The sequence below is a fragment of the Canis aureus genome, chromosome 1, assembly GCF_053574225.1.
Source record: "Canis aureus isolate CA01 chromosome 1, VMU_Caureus_v.1.0, whole genome shotgun sequence".
In the NCBI taxonomy this organism is placed as follows: Eukaryota; Metazoa; Chordata; class Mammalia; order Carnivora; family Canidae; genus Canis; species Canis aureus.
Window position 1 is genome coordinate 56940351 of NC_135611.1, and position 15928 is coordinate 56956278.

Below are 15928 nucleotides of genomic sequence, written 5' to 3' on the forward strand. Positions count from 1 at the left end.
CACCTCCCTGCGGATCCCTATGAGAAGCGCGTCCTGGATGGGCCGTCCCTGATGAAGACAGCAAAGGCATAAACTGCATAGTTCAGAACTCTAAAGAATTTTGAATTTGAGTAAGCAGAAAAGAGGAACCGTTTTCTTTTATTTTTTAAAAGATCTTATTTATTTATTTGAGAGAGTGAGAGAGAAAGATTGAGAGAGAGAGAGAGAGAGAGAGAGCAATCACGAGCAGGGTGAGGGGCAGAGGGAGAGGGAGACCCTCCCCTGAGCAGAGAGCAGGATGCAGGACGATCCCAGGACCCAGGGATCACTGTCTGATCTGAAGGCAGACGTTCAACCTCTGAGCCACCCAGGTGCCCCTAATTAAGAGGTTACAGCTCACCCCCAGGTGCCCTAAAACTGGGGCAGGAGAGCCGAGCTGTGTCAGAAGAGCTGGCTGGGGAAGGAGAGTGGAGGGAGCGAGCACCTCGTGCTTCAGAGCAGCTGAAGCACCCAGAGCGAGCACCCAGAGGACGCTATTCATTAGGCCCCTGGTACTTTAGTGGCTGGAGAATGGTGTTTTCAGTAATAGGGGATAATCGTTCATGTGAAGTTCATCCCCAATGCTTGTCTCTGGGAGACACCCTGTGATCCCCTTTGAGCCCAGGTAGGGGAGACATGGGGGGGGGGTCCAGCGTTTGCAACTCTGTCCCTCTGGTTTGCAGGCTGCCTCTCTCTCCTGTCCTCTCATCCTGGAGCCCGAGATGTACCACCTTGGAGTGGTGCAGTTCTACATGCTTTTATTTGAGTGTGTTTGGCACAGGATGGTGCTCAGCTGCGGGTGTACGACGTGGTGGCCCGACAGGGCCGTCCTGGTGTGCACACAGGTGTGGCCACCATCTGTCACCACACACACCGTCCCACAAGTGACCGCTCCTGATGCTGCACTTTCCACTCATAGGAGGGACATCTGGTGAAAACAACTTTTCAAGTGTAAACCATCGAAAGCTCTTGGTCAACACAGCTTATTGTAGATCAATCTAAGCAGATCGTGTTCTTCCTGTTTATCAGCGGATGGTCAGTATTACAGTCAAAGTTTCCCCGAGAGAGAAATAAAAGTGTGTGTCCCTCTAGGAGACCAACAGGGACGTGTACTGACATGGAGGTGGTTGTGTGAAGGGGATGGCACCTGCGAGGCGGAGTCCAGTTCATTTCTCCCTACATGAAACACCGGGTGGCAGCCGGGCTGCTGTGCCCTTGGGTCCATCCTCAGGTGTCATCTCATTGACTCACCCTGTGTGGACCCAATTCCCAGGTCATCTCTGCGGTGGCTGCGGCGCCCAGATGCCATGTGGCCTTCACCCGTGGGAAGGGCAAGAGGGTGCAGACGGACCCCTTTATAGAAGTCGGAGCTGCACACCCACCTGCACCTCGCAAGTCGCTCGCCGCTGCATGGACATGCTGCTGTGCACCTGGGCTCTCTCTCCCGGGGCGCCTGTCCACCGTGCTGACCCCCCGTGGCTGCTGCTGCAGATTACCGCAGACCTGGTGACATAACATCACACACACTGGCGCCCACAGCTCTGCAGGTAGGAAGACTACGGTCGGCATCGCTGGGCCAGAACCAAGCACTGCTTTCCGCGAGCCACGGAAATCCGTTTCCTCTCCTTTCCGAGTTCTCAGACTCGTTAGCTCCCACTGTGCACCCACGCCCAGCGCCCCGGCGCCTCCTTTGGAGACCAGGCCCCTTTCTCTGCGCCCCTGATGCACACCCCGTCCGCTCCTACAAGGAACTGTGGTGGCAGCGGCAGCATTAGGGCCACGTGGACCTTCCAGAACTACCTTCCCCTGGAGACGCTGATTCCATCTCACCTGCAATGTCTCTTCAACCAGGACAGGTTCCAGGATGAGGATCTGCACACCTTCGAGCCATTGGTCAGCCGACCACATCCGCTGGAATTGTTTGGGGACCGTGTTCTTAAGCAGAGGTCTGGGCACTTTCCCCACAGAGGGTGGCGGGGTCAGGGTCTCCACGGAGGACAGGTGCCCAGCCTCCTTGGGCAGGACGGGTGCATCCTGGTGGATGTGTAAGGAACACGAATATGCAGCAGGATAAACTTTGACAGATTCATTGAATTTTCTTGAGGGCAAGGCCGACTTACCCACTTTCCACACCTTTTCAAAAAAGTCGAGTGACACAGACTGATGTCTTGTGGATGCCTTGGAAGCAGCCTGAATTCAAAGCCACATCCCCGCTCCCATCTGCCCGGGCCTCGCTCTGAGGCTTCAAAGCTCGGGAGACAAGTCCAGGTCATGGAGAGGGGGGCCGCCAGTGGGGTTTGGTCTCCCCTGCATCTCCCCTCCCCCAGGATAGGGGAGCGACGGGCACATGGCTTCCCGCTCCTGCCACCAGGGACTGCAAGCCTGTCACTCTTTCTCCAGGGGAGACAGTGCACCCAGGACCCCGCACCCAGCAGAGCCACGTGCAGAGGGAACGGATGGTTGGATTGCTCCAAAGAAGGAACGTTCCTGACCACTGTCCTCTGACGAGTCAGAGGCTCCGGGCGTTGGCAGCCCTCCGTGGCGCCCCGTGAGCGTATTCAGGGCAGATCACAGGCGACACTCGGGGCTCCTGTTCTTGGTGGGAAAACGTCAAGAGCGAGTCAGCCCAGTGCTCAGCTTCAGAGACTTTGAGAGTGAGATCCCCGTCCCTCCACGTGGCGTGCGCCCGGAGGAGAGCGTGTGTGGAGCATGTCGTCGCTGTTTGCCGTCCCACCGACTCTCCAGGACACTGCGGAGTCATCCATCACCTGCGGAGCTCCTGGCGTCTTCAGTCCCATGGGCGATGAACGGAAGCTCTGTTCTCCCCATACAACATAGGCTGGTTTTTTTCCAGCTTTCCTGCTCTAGTCCACGCAGCCATCTCTGTGCTTTGGATCGAATAGCACCGGGGATCAACCGGCATGAGGAGGGAGTTTGGGGCTCCCATGCAGAGTGGGGCTCCGGGATCACACGCGGGGACCTCGGAAGGCCAAACGGCTGCAGTTCCAGGGCTCTGACGGGCGCTGACGGGCGCGGACCTTGGGCTCACCGGCCCCCCAGCTTCGGGAGCAGCGGCTCAGCGCGTGGCTGGCGGTCGGGCCGGAGAAGACCGTGTGGCCTACGTCGTTCACGTGCCGATTGTCCGCGGAACAGAAAGACAAAGTTGCTAAGTCGGTGACAGATCCAGAAATAGTATTTCTCTTGTGTACTTTTTGCCTGTGTTAAGGGATACTTTACTCTTTCGCTGACGACGGACCGCACCCTCACACGGACGGAAAATCCCAGAAGCCCACACACAGGGTAGGAGACACGTACTGGGAATAGAAACGTCGGGCTCGAAAGGCTTCCCGGCACGCAGGTCAGTCGTTGGCCCTCAGGGCGACGTGCCAGGTCCGGACAGCATCACGGGGCTGCTCCACTTGTGCAAGAGAGGACTATTCCCAGCGCTCAGTGACCTGCACGGGTGTCCTCACCCGCGTGCCAGGCTCAGAGACGGCGGCGTGAGTTAGAGAATCTTTGACACGCTGAGTATGGACGGTGTCGGGAGCAGAGTCGTCAAGACAAGCACGGTGCCCAGGACAGTGCGCCCTCCCCGCAGGGACCCGCGGGTGCAGACACGGGCTCTGCATCCTCAGGACATTGCATCGTGGACCGGACCCAAGTAGCCACTGTTCCAAGGTGACTAACGTTTAGCTTGAATGCATCAATACATAATAAACAAAAATGAGGAAACTAAATTTATTTTTTTAAGATTTATTTATCAGAGATATAAGACCACGTTCCAAGGTGACATGAAATATTTCTTTTCTGTGTGTTTGTGTCACCCATTTGATTTGCTGTTAAAATCATGTTTTTGAGTTTTAAAATTTTCTTCTCGATTTGTTTTAAATTACGTAAAATTTTTAAAAATGCACTTAACTCCAAAGTCGGAACTAGAAAACAAGGGATATTCAGGGAAACATAGATTCTTCTCCTGTGCCCTCCCCATTTCCCTGTAGGTAACCATTCTGATTTGTTTCGGACTTATTCATTGTTTTACAAAATAGATATGTTAATATTCATATTCCCTCTTTTTATCCAAAAAAGAAGATTTATTTATTTATTCATGAGAGACACACACACAGAAAGAGAGATAGAGGCAGAGACACAGGCAGAGGGAGAAGCAGGCTCCATGCAGGGATCCCAACGTGGGACTCGATCCCGGGTCTCCAGGATCATGCCCTGGACTGAAGGCAGATGCTCAACTTCTGAGCCACCTAGGCATTCCGGAAACTAAATTTATTCACTTATTTATCTTTTACCATTAACACGAAAGTAATTTCTATTGTGTCAAATACAAGAATTGACAAAGGAGCGCTGTGCTATTAATAAATAGCAAATAAAACTATTTTAAATGAGCCAATTTGATTTTTTAAATGTATCACTAACAGAGATTCTTTTGTTTCATCTTATGTTTGATTTATACTCTAAAAATGTGTTTTCTTGGGGATCCCTGGGTGGCTCAGTGGTTTAGTGCCACCTTCAGCCCAGGGCGTGATCCTAGAGTCCCGGGATCGAGTCCCACGTTGGGCTCCCTGCATGGAGCCTGCTTCTCCCACTGCCTGTGTCTCTGCCTCTCTCTCTCTCTCTCTCTCTCTCTCTCTCTGTATCCCATGAATAAATAAATTAAATCTTTAAAAAAATTTTTAAAAATAAAATTGTGTTTTCTCTAAAATGAAACACAATATCAAATCATTTTCATTGTGAATGAGTAACGCTGAGTAACAAAGCGAGGCAAAGTGGGGTTTTCACTTTTTGTATTTTGTTTTTTTTTTTTAGATGGGGACGGTTGGTGCCTGGTTTCAAATTAAAAGGATAAAAGGATGACTTTTAAAGATTGAACGCTCCAAGAAAGTTGAGTAATCTTACTTTTGAGTAAAATTTTGTTTTCACTCAAAAGCAAAAACAACTAGAAAATGGCACACCTACAATTCTGGTTTTTCGTACAAGGAATATTTGATACAGGGATAATGGGACATTTTGGATAAATCCTTGATTTTCAGTTACCACAAGTGAATTATTATGAATCCAAATGACACGACATGTATCAAAATCCTGTCATGCAGGTACTGCAGGTTTATTTTAAAATATAAAGAGGCTTGAAACAAATACTGAAAGTGAGGAAACTAGATTTAGGTGATCCCCCATGTGTGTCCATCCCTTCTTATGTTTGCAGTTGGCTAGAGTCCCAGTGTGCCCACTCCCTGACCGGCGACGACTCGAGATACTGGCTACTCACGATCCGAAGGGCTGAGTATTATTATTTGATTTTTATAAGGAAACTGAGGTTCCTGGAGCTTACCTGCACCCCGGAATCACGCAGCTAGTGAGGCACGAGATCGTAATGGGACTGAGGTCCGTGTGGCTGCAAAGCCCCCGCTCTGCGTCCAGGCGCCGCTGTCCTGCGGGTGGACACCGCACCCGGAGGACCGAGAGCCTCACACGTGTCCGGGTGAGCTGCCGTGGAAGACGGGGCTCCAGAGCTGGTGACGAGGGCCCGGCCCAGCCCCACTCCTCATGACCTCTGCTCACCTTCCATCCATCCCTGTCCACACTCGTACCCGAGTTTCTTGTCATCTGCAAACAGACCCATCTGGCCTGGCCCTTGGGGTTGTCGGTCCATCGGCCAACACACGAATCCCCGATTCCTTGGGAAACATGTGAACCTCCGCAGCCCGCCGCGGCCCGGCAGCTGCCCTCACCTTCGGGCACCCCTGATGCAGACCCCGGCTCTTCCGAGTCCCCGCAGGTGCCGCTCCGGCCCAGCCAGGCTCCTTCACCTGGGTCTTCTCCCTCAGACTCAGCTCAAAGCGAATTCCTCTCGACATGTCACCCTGTTCCCAGGAATGAGGGTAAGTGCCCCACTGTGCTCCCAGGACACCCCAGACCCCCCAGACACCCTGGGACATCCTGGGACACCTCGGGACACCCTGGGACACCCTCAGACACCCCAGACACCCTGGGACACCCTGGGACACCCTCAGACACCCTGGGACACCCTCAGACACCCCAGACACCCTGGGACACCCTGGGACACCCGAGACACCCTGGGACACCTTGGACACCTCAGGACACGTGCCACAGCAGACACACGACCCACCTCCATCAGCTGACCTCCTACGTGCTACCCTGCTTCCTCCTCACCCTCAGCCCTGCACCATTCGCCCTGCCTCCAGCCCCCCTCTCAGAGCCGCACGGCACCCCCATAGCCTCACAGCACCCGCTCCCCTTGGAGAGAGGCCGACAAGTTCTCGGGGGATGTCAGCGTTCGCTGGCCTCTCTTAGAGCCCTCCTCACGTCTCGATTCAGATCTGCGACCACTCCTCGCAGCCTGGGACCACCCAGATTGTAATAAATTGGGGCTGGTGACCTCTGATGGGTCAGGAATGACGTCCCAGGAGCCGCCAACCCTCAGAGCATCAGGATGGCCCCTCAGACCCAGCAGAGCGGCCACCGTGCCGAGCCGCTTGTTCATGCATCGGGGCAGGTGTTTAGATGAGGCATGAAAGAAAGTGAAATCACGGAACGATTTCAGTCATTATGAAATATGACTAATGTCCCTCGCTCATGACTCATGCTCACGCCCATCCGCGCTCACGATTTCTGCCTCTGGTTTCAGGGCCACACTTCTGTTGTGGGGGGGGGGGGCGCTTCGACACACTGGGCATGTTTAGGGAGCTCCAAGCCTGGCTCCAGTGGCTTTTCTTCGCAAGTCCTCTCAAGGCTCCTTCAGGCATTTCTCCCTGATCCCCTGTCCCTGTGGGTGCTGTGGGGGCAGGGATTCACCGCATCATCTGGATTAAGTTTCCTTGACTTTTGCATAAACTTTCACTTCCTCGCTGAATCCACTGAGCCCCAGAAACCTGAATGAGGCCACGAAATCAGTGCACGGGACCTCCACTGACCCACCCTGGATGCTGTGCAAGCGCTGTCTGCCGGGAGCGGGGCTCCTTCACATGCACACAGCACTTTCAGATCTGATATGCTCTGAAGCAGCAGGAATCCCACGCGGGGACTCCCCCAGGTGCTGGCTCTGCGCAATGTGGGGCGCGGCGCGCCCCCAGGACGTCTGCGGCGCCACTCTGCCCCGAGGGCTTGACCCGGCCTCCCACCCAGGCCCAGCGGCCCCGCGGCGAGAAGGCTATGGGTTGTGCAATCGGCCCAGCGGCAGTGATCCCCTCCTGGAGAAAGGGACCAGATCTCCCTCTGCTAGGTGACTCATGCTCAGACTTTCATCTTGACAGGCAAGGCTTTGTCTGTAGCTGCCTCAAAATATTCTTTCCATTTCATCATAGTTTAATATTTTATAGACTTGTACTCTTCAACCAATAATTAAAACCATCCCTAGCCTCCCGGGGCAGGAACCCACTGAGGAAAGGCTAATGAGAGTTTTCTGGGCATTGCACACAACTGTCGTAGATGCTAAAAGTCATTTACGTTACTCACTTGACATCCACGTATGAGCTTAAAAGGGGGTTTTATTACCAAACGATTATAAAAAGATACAATTAAAACACTCAAAGTAGTTACTAATAAGAGCATTTTGCAAACATGACTAAATCAGATGGTTTTAATTCATTCATTGGTGAATAATAATTAGAATTAGGTGGATTGAATCAGAATCTCAGAACAAAGTGTATTCTCTGCTCCTATGAATCTCTGATGGTTTAAATAGTTTCTGCACTCATGTCAGCACCATCCCTAAGGTGGGGTTTCCTTACATGAGAACAAAAAGACAAGGTCCACTGTTTCAAACGTCATATAAATATTTGTCTGACACAGATGCGTTCGACAGTCACCCCGAAAAACCCCAACCTGTGAGCAGTCGCCTCCTTAGAGACGTAGCACAGGCTCGCACACCCCTGGTTTATCTGTTCCTTGAAGATTCCCAATGCCATTCCTTGTGACAGCTGCTTAAACCTACAGCTGTCCCCAATGAACCCCACAGAACTGAGTGCAGGAATCAGACTGGTGTTTAATAAGCTATGTTGAGGGAAAATCCACATCCTGGGTAACACGTATGGCTCAAGTGTACAGTTTGACAAGTCCTGACAAATGAGCATCCCAAAATTACAACCACCATCAAGACACTACACTCTCATGACCCCAAGATTCCCACATGTCCCACCACACATTCCCCACCACCTGGGCCTCAGGCAAGTACGGACTCGTTCATTATCACTGCAGGTTGGTTTTTCCTTCTCTAGAATTTCCATAAATTGGATTGTATGCTATGTGATCTCCTGGTAGTTTTTAGCACTAGGATCTTTATTGATGTATAAGTGAAGATATAGTGCACATATTTAAAGTGTACAATCCCTGAGTTTTGACAGCTGTTGTCAGTGAGACTGTCACCACGATCAGTGTAATGAGTCTGTGCATCTCTCCCAGGAGGTCCCATACGCCTCTGGATCTTCTTCTCGGCACCTTCCCACTCCCCGCGTGTCCTCGGAAAGATGCTGGTCTGCAGTTCTGTTCCTACAGAGGGACTTGCAATGTCTACATTTTCTGTGCCTGGAACCAACAGGACACACTTGTTTGTCTGGCTTCCCTCCATCAGCATGATTATCCCAAGACTCATCCACACACTGTTGCTCGTCTGAGAGACGGCGTTTGCTGCCGAGCAAGATTCCACTGTTTGGATGTTACACACTGTGTTTCCTTTTGCGCCTTCTGAGAAAATTCTGAATTCTTTCCAGTTTTCTATTCTTAAAGATAAAGTGGCTGTGAATATCCACGTACAAATCTTGATGAAGACTCATGCTTGCCTTTCTCTCAAGTAAGAAGTGTGAGTGTAGAGCACACAGGGAGTCTGTGTTCGGCTTTTAAGAAGCTGCCAGACTATTTCCCAGGTTGGTTGTTTGCTCTCACACGTCTAACAGCCACGGCCAGTCCTTTAGATTGCAAACATTCTGACAGGTGCCTGGGTTTGCCTCATGTGGTTTTAATTTGTGGATTCCTAACATCTAATCATGTGGAGCAGGTTTTCATGCATTTATTTGTCACCCATCTATCTTGTTTGATGAAGGGTCAGTTAAATATTTTGTCCATTTTTAAATGGGCTGTTTTTCTGCAGTGAGTTTTGATAGTTACTATCTATATTTGGACACAAGTCTTTGATCAGATACATGGTTTACAAACAAGTCCTCCCAGTGCTTGGTTTGTCTTTTTATCCATTTAACCTTAGAAGAGCAGATTATTTTAAACTAATAAGAAACCATAATTGATATTTCAAAAAAGATACTGTATCTGTGAACCAAGAGTAGGCCTCAGTAAGGCAGGAAAAATCAAAATCAGAGGACGTGGAGAGCCCCCAAAATGAAACACATAACAGAAATTCCAGTTCCAGACTGAGACACAAAGAGCTTGGATGCCAGTCTCCTCCTCACTGCAATAAAATTCCAGAAAAAAATGGAAATTCAGCTACTTTGCTTAGATCGGAGAGAATGGAGATCACAGGGAAAGGCTCCGCCCTGAAATCTGAAGATGCAGGTGCATCGAGACTCACGGAGACACAGGCCACAAGCTGGTGGGAACACCTAAGTGGGAGTCTGGATAAATCACCTTGCAAGAGTTGAGTGTGGAGAGGCGTGAAGATGAGAGTCCCTGAGCCGTGGTCTTTGGGATGACTCCCCTATTTGTGGGTTTTACCCCCAGAATTCCCCAGTTGTTTGTGTGAAGAGCGAAGAAAGATCCCTCATGTTGGTAACAGAGGGAGGAAAAAAAGAAATGATTTTGCAATAAGCACAGAGAAATCTCCACAACAAAGGCATACAGTCTGGGAAAAAGAATTTCCCTGTCACCTGGAAGGAGGTGACAGGGAAATCCAGCCCCCACCAATGACTGCACTTAAGGGGGGAAAAGCTAAGGCACATGTGAAGGGAACAGCCCAGGGCAGAGGCCCAGAACACATGGAAAGTCAACAAAATAGTAAATAAATCAAATACTTCCCCTCCTGACATGTACTGGGCAAATGGGGCACCCCTATCATGACAGTTGATTTCAGCCTAAAGACTCTAAGAAGAAAGTTTTAGGGGGATGAGTCCAAGGACAGCGAGGAGTGGGAGGTCACTGGCATCACAGCCAAGGGGACACAGCCGAGCCCACGTCCTGTCCGACTTCCCACTAAAGGCTTCCTGCAAAACCCATTCTGTCTGCTTTAACCCAACCTACCAGCAGACAACAAGGAGTGCTAGAGGCCAAGATGGCACAGTGCGGTGAGAATTAGTATGCTGACCAGATGCAGATATGTCACAAGTGTGGGAATTATAAGACCAGGAATGTAGAATGATGGCGATCAGTACACTAAGGCTCTAATCTAAATAAAAAGTGTGCAAAATACAAGAAAAATGGCTCATGTGAGCTTAGTTAGGGATGGAGACACTAAGAATGTATCGAAAGGTACTGCTATAAATAAACAACACCAGCCATACCAGAAATAAAGAAAGCCCCCTGGGCCTATAGGTGGACTGGACACAGCTGAGGAACAGGTCAGTGACTTGAAGGTATGTCAGTAGAAATTTCCCAACTGAAATGCAAACAGAGAAAATACTTTTAAACAATAAAACAGAATATAAAAGAATTGTAGACAACTTTAAATTGTTCAACGGAGAAAAAATGAGTGGGAAATATCAGAAAGAGAGACAGAACATGAAAGACTCCTAACTCTGGGAAACGAACTAGGGATGGTGGAAGGGGATGTGGGTGGGGTGTGGGAGTGACTGGGTGATGGGCACTGAGGTAGGCACTTGACGGGATGAGCACTGGGTGTTATTCTATATGTTGGCAAATTGAACACCAGTAAAAAATAAATCTATAAAAAATAATAAATTGTTCAACGAACACATCATTATAATACTAAAAGGAGAAATAATGGAGCTCAAAAAATATTTGAAATCATGACAGCTAAGAATCTCTAATCATCAGGGAAATATAAGTCAAAATCAAGATGAGACCCACCTCACACTTGTCAGAATGGCTAAAATCGACAACTTGGGAAACAGCAGGTGTTGGTGAGGCTGGGAAGAAAGGGGAGCCCTCTTAAACTGTTGGTGGGGGGGCAAGCTGGTACAGCCACTCTGGAGAACAGTATGGAGGTACCCCCCAAAAAGCCCTATAGCTACCCTACAATCCAGTTATCACACTAGTAAAGAAAAATAATTTTTGAAATTTAATGAAGAAAATGAACCCCAGATCCAAGAAGCTCAGAGAATGCCCAGGAGGATGAACACTGAATACACGCATACACACATATACACACACTGTGGCATAAGGCATGTCATGCTTAAACTACAGAAAGCCAAAGACAAGAGAAAATATTTAAATAAATCAGAAGGGGAAAAACCCAACTTATCTAAACAGGAACAGGGAACAAGGATTTAAATCGTAACTAAATTTTCATCAGAAACCACATAAGCAAGGAGAGAGTAGAATGAAATATTAGAAGTGTGGAGATAAAAATAATCCACCAAACTAGAATTCCATATTCAGAAAAATTATCCTTCTCAAGTAACAAAAAAAAAAATGTCTTAGAAAGGGGAACCTGGGTGGCTCAGTGGTTGAGTGTTTGCATTCAGCTCAGGTCATGATCCCAGGGTTCCGGAATCAAGTCCCACATCAGGCTTCCCACAGGAAGCCTGCTTCTCCCTCTGCCTATGTCTCTGCCTCTCTCAGTGTGTCTCTTATGAATAAATAAATAAAATCTTTTAAAAAATGTCTTAGAGAAACCCAAACCAGGGGAATTCAGCAACAGCAGACCTGTGCAGCCCACATGAGAAACCCTTCAAGGGAAGACTCATGGCCATGCCCTCAGAGAAGGAAGGACACCAGATAAGGAATAAATGAAGATAATGTGAGATCCTTTATTTTTCTTATTTTTTTCTAAAATATCATGTGTTTACATTGTAACATTAGTAGCAACAACATATTGGGCATCAATAGCATATAAATAATGAAATAAATGTCACAGGTATGGTTGAGAGACATGAAGATATTGGCAGTAATTTGTTACAAGACACCTACATCACCCAGTGGTATTGATAGATTTATACTCGCTGAAAATTCACGTTGCAAATCCTGAGACAGCAAATAAACATTTTTATAAAAGAAGTATAAATAATATGTTAAGCTATAATGAAATCATAAAATGTTCAATTAAAACCAGAAAAGGCAGGAAAGTAGAAAAAAATAAATAAAGAAGAAATAGCTAGAAACATGGCAGATACTAATCCAACTATGCCAGTAATCAATCACTTTAAATGTGAATGAATGGTCTAAATACACCAGTTAAAAGAGGAATTTTAAGAAGGGTTGATAAAACAAGATCTAACGGCATCTTGTCTACAAGAGATCCACTTTAAAAGTAAGAGCTTTCATAGATTAAAAATAAGACGGGAATCCCTGGGTGGCTCAGCGGTTTAGCGCCAGCCTTTGGCCCAGGGTATGGTCCTAGAGTCCCGGGATCGAGTCCCACCTTGGGCTCCCTGCATGGAGTCTGCTTCTCCCTCTGCCTCTCTCTCTCTCTCTCTCTCTCTCTCTCTCTCTGTGTGTGTGTGTGTGTGTGTCTTTCATGAATAAATAAATAAAATCCTAAAAAAAAAGTTGGAGACAATGGAAATTTAAAAATAAATAAATAAAAAATAAAAAATAAAAAATAAAAATAAGAGAATGGAGAAAGATACACCCCATGGAAACACTAACCAAATGACCACTGGATTGGCTTCACTGATTCTAGAGAAAGCAAACTTCACAAGGAAAATTGGGGGAAATAAGGAAGAACTTTAAATCGTAATGCAGGGATTTGTTTCCAAAAAGTCACAGCAATCTTAACACGTATGCAAGAGAGTCTGTAGACACGTGAGATAAACCCGATGGAAGTGCAAGGAGAAGTGGACACCCTGTGATGCTTGAGGCTTCGACACCTTCTGCACAACTACTCATCGATTACAAAACACCAGCCAGGTTAGAGCTGGTTTGCCCAGAACTATTGATCAACTTGATCTAATTAACACTCACAGAATACCCCATCCAACAAAATCACATGAAGCATTCCCCAAAATACGCCATATTTCGGCCCAGAAAACAAAACTGAACAACTCTTATTTTTGTTTAAAAAAAAATCTTTGCATTTTTCTTTACCCTACACAAATGCAGGTGACACAGGAAGTTCATAATGCCCATCAAAACATGCAAACTTTAAAGCCAAGAATCTGAAGCCCTACAATCCCCCGATCAGAGCCATGTGCCCAGTGGAAGCCATCCCACGGCATCAGAGGAGAGCCCAACATAACGCACCGGGTGCCCAGGATCTGCAGAGTTTTTCATTCTCTGATACGTGCAGCCGAACCGTCCACAAATCAGCTCACTGTCTGCTTCAGTGGATCCGGGAAGCAGCTAGGAACCAACATACTTCTTAAGTCTAAACATGATTCTGGACATGTTTAGAATGTTTATCTCGTTAAATCTTTATCTTGTTAAATCTTGTTAAATTTGTTAAATCTCCTTCTGTGAAATACTAAAGTTGTAATATGTTATATTTAACATGAATATAAACGGAGTCATTTTTTTAAAAGATTTTATTTATTTATTCATGAGAGACACAGAGAGAGGCAGAGACACATGCAGAGGGACAAGCGGGCTCCCTGCAGGGACTTGATTCCGGGACTCCAGGATCACGCCCTGGGCCAAAGGCAGATGTTTAACTGCTGAACTACCCAGGCATCCCGTAAATTGAGTTTTAAACATAATCTCTTCCATATTCATCTGATAGTTTAAGACATTCACATTTGTTTCCTAAGTCCTGAGGGAAACAAAAAGCATGGCTTCTAATCTAGAAAACTGATCTTTATTATGAGTTAAATTTAGAATTTTATAGCAAAATAATAATGGTCCCACACATTTCTTCTGTATGTTAGTAAATTGAACACCAATAAAAAAAAAAAAAAAAAAACAAATAAAAAAAATAAATAAATAATGGTCTGTTCATCTTAACATTATAGATTTTTAAAATCCCCTTAAAATGTATGAATTAGGATACAAAGCTGATTCCCAATATACAGCTTTTATGTGGTGTCATTTTTTGAGGCAGGGTTCAGGGCTTATGGAGGATCCTAGTTGCATCAGCCCTGCACACCCAGAGATCACCAGGTCCACTGCATGGACGGTGAGACCCAGCAGAGCCTGCTGAGCGAGGCTTCCCCAGGAATCTGGTGCATAGACACAGAGTGCTACAGGCATTGCCACTGAGCCCTTGCTTAAGTCTATGCTCCTGCCAGACCAAAGCAAGAGTTGTGGATTGTTAGCTTTTTAGGCTAAAATCACACAGATCTGTTGCACGGAGGCTTCATGCTCCAGCCCCTGACAGTGGTGCCGTGTACATCTTCATGCTGCTGTGCACCGCCAGCATCTCACACAACTTTCCAAGCTCCCGCCAGCCCTCTAGTATCCATGGCAGGACAGCGTGGCATTGGTTGGCCAGCATCGGGTATGCACCTGAGCCGTGATGCCCAGCGGCTGGTGTGCCAGCTGGAGCTCGTGCTCGTGGACAGGTCTGCATCCCAGTGCAGCTGCTTCCGGTGGCACTGCTGGATCCTCAACTGAAGCCAAGGTGGGGGCAGCGGTGGCGGTGCCCTGTCCGGCCAGCCCTAGGGGACTGACACGTCTCCCAATCTCCTTCTCCTCTCCTTCTAGGATTCCAACTGTCAGATGTTGCATCATTTGATATTGGCCCCCAAGTTCTAGGTTCTGTTCATTTCCTTAAATCTCTTCCTTCTCCTTTCTTCAGATGGCCTCTGTCCATGTTCCCTCCATTCTGCTACTAAGGTCATCTCGTGACTTTTTCCAGATTGTATTCTTTGCTTCTACAACTTCCATTTGCTATATCTACTTAACTATTTCTATTATTTAGTTGTTACTCCATTTATCTGTTGTTAATTCCTATATTTCCATCCCTTTTAAGTGTTTTTTGTTTCTTTTATCTCAACAAGCACAGTTACAATAGCTGTTTTAAAGTCTTTGTTGGTTCCAACATGTGAGTTATCTCCAGTTGGCTTCTTTTCGTGGTCTTTTCTCTCTCTTTCTCTCTCTCTCTCTCTCGATCTTTTCTCTTGACACTGGGTCACATTTTCTTGTTCTTGTATGATAAGTAAATTTTTATTGTAAAATTTTATTTATGTTATTATTTATGTATTAGGTATTGATTTATATATTAAGTAAAATTTTATTTATAACAAGAATGTTATCTTGTATAGACTTCCGGTTATATCTTCATCTTCTTGAAACCCTTCTTAGTTTTGTTTTAGCAAGCTAACCACCTGGTTAAATTCAATCCATAAGTCCTCTTTCACCTGTCGTGACCATCAGTTCAAGTGAAAATTCAATTCTCTAAGTCCTGGCTATGCTGATTTGGGCCCATTCCATGCATGCCTGAGTCAGGTTTTGGGCTGAGATGGGTGTGGGTTTACACACAGAATAAGGAGAATCCTCTCCTGGATTCCCACCACACCCTCCATGCAGCCTCCGTGGGTTTCTATCCATGCTTCCTCCACCCGAAGCCAGTGGGGGGTCCACTGGAGTCTTAGCTGCCATGAAGCTTCAATTTTGTGCTTGTATTGACTTGCCTTTAAGTTTCACTGATCTTTTTTTCTATGGGTTCAATCTTCTCTTGAGCCTTCTAATGTTCTTTCTTTTTTTTTTTTTTTTCAAGTTTCAGGCATTATATTCTTATAGATCTAGAATTTCCATTTGGCTCTTTTTTATAGTTTCCATTTCTCCACTTACTTCTGTTCTGTTTAGTCAATATTTGCATATTTTACTCTAAATCCATAAGCATGTTTATCAAGCTGTTTTCAAGTCCCTTTATGGTCAATCTGAT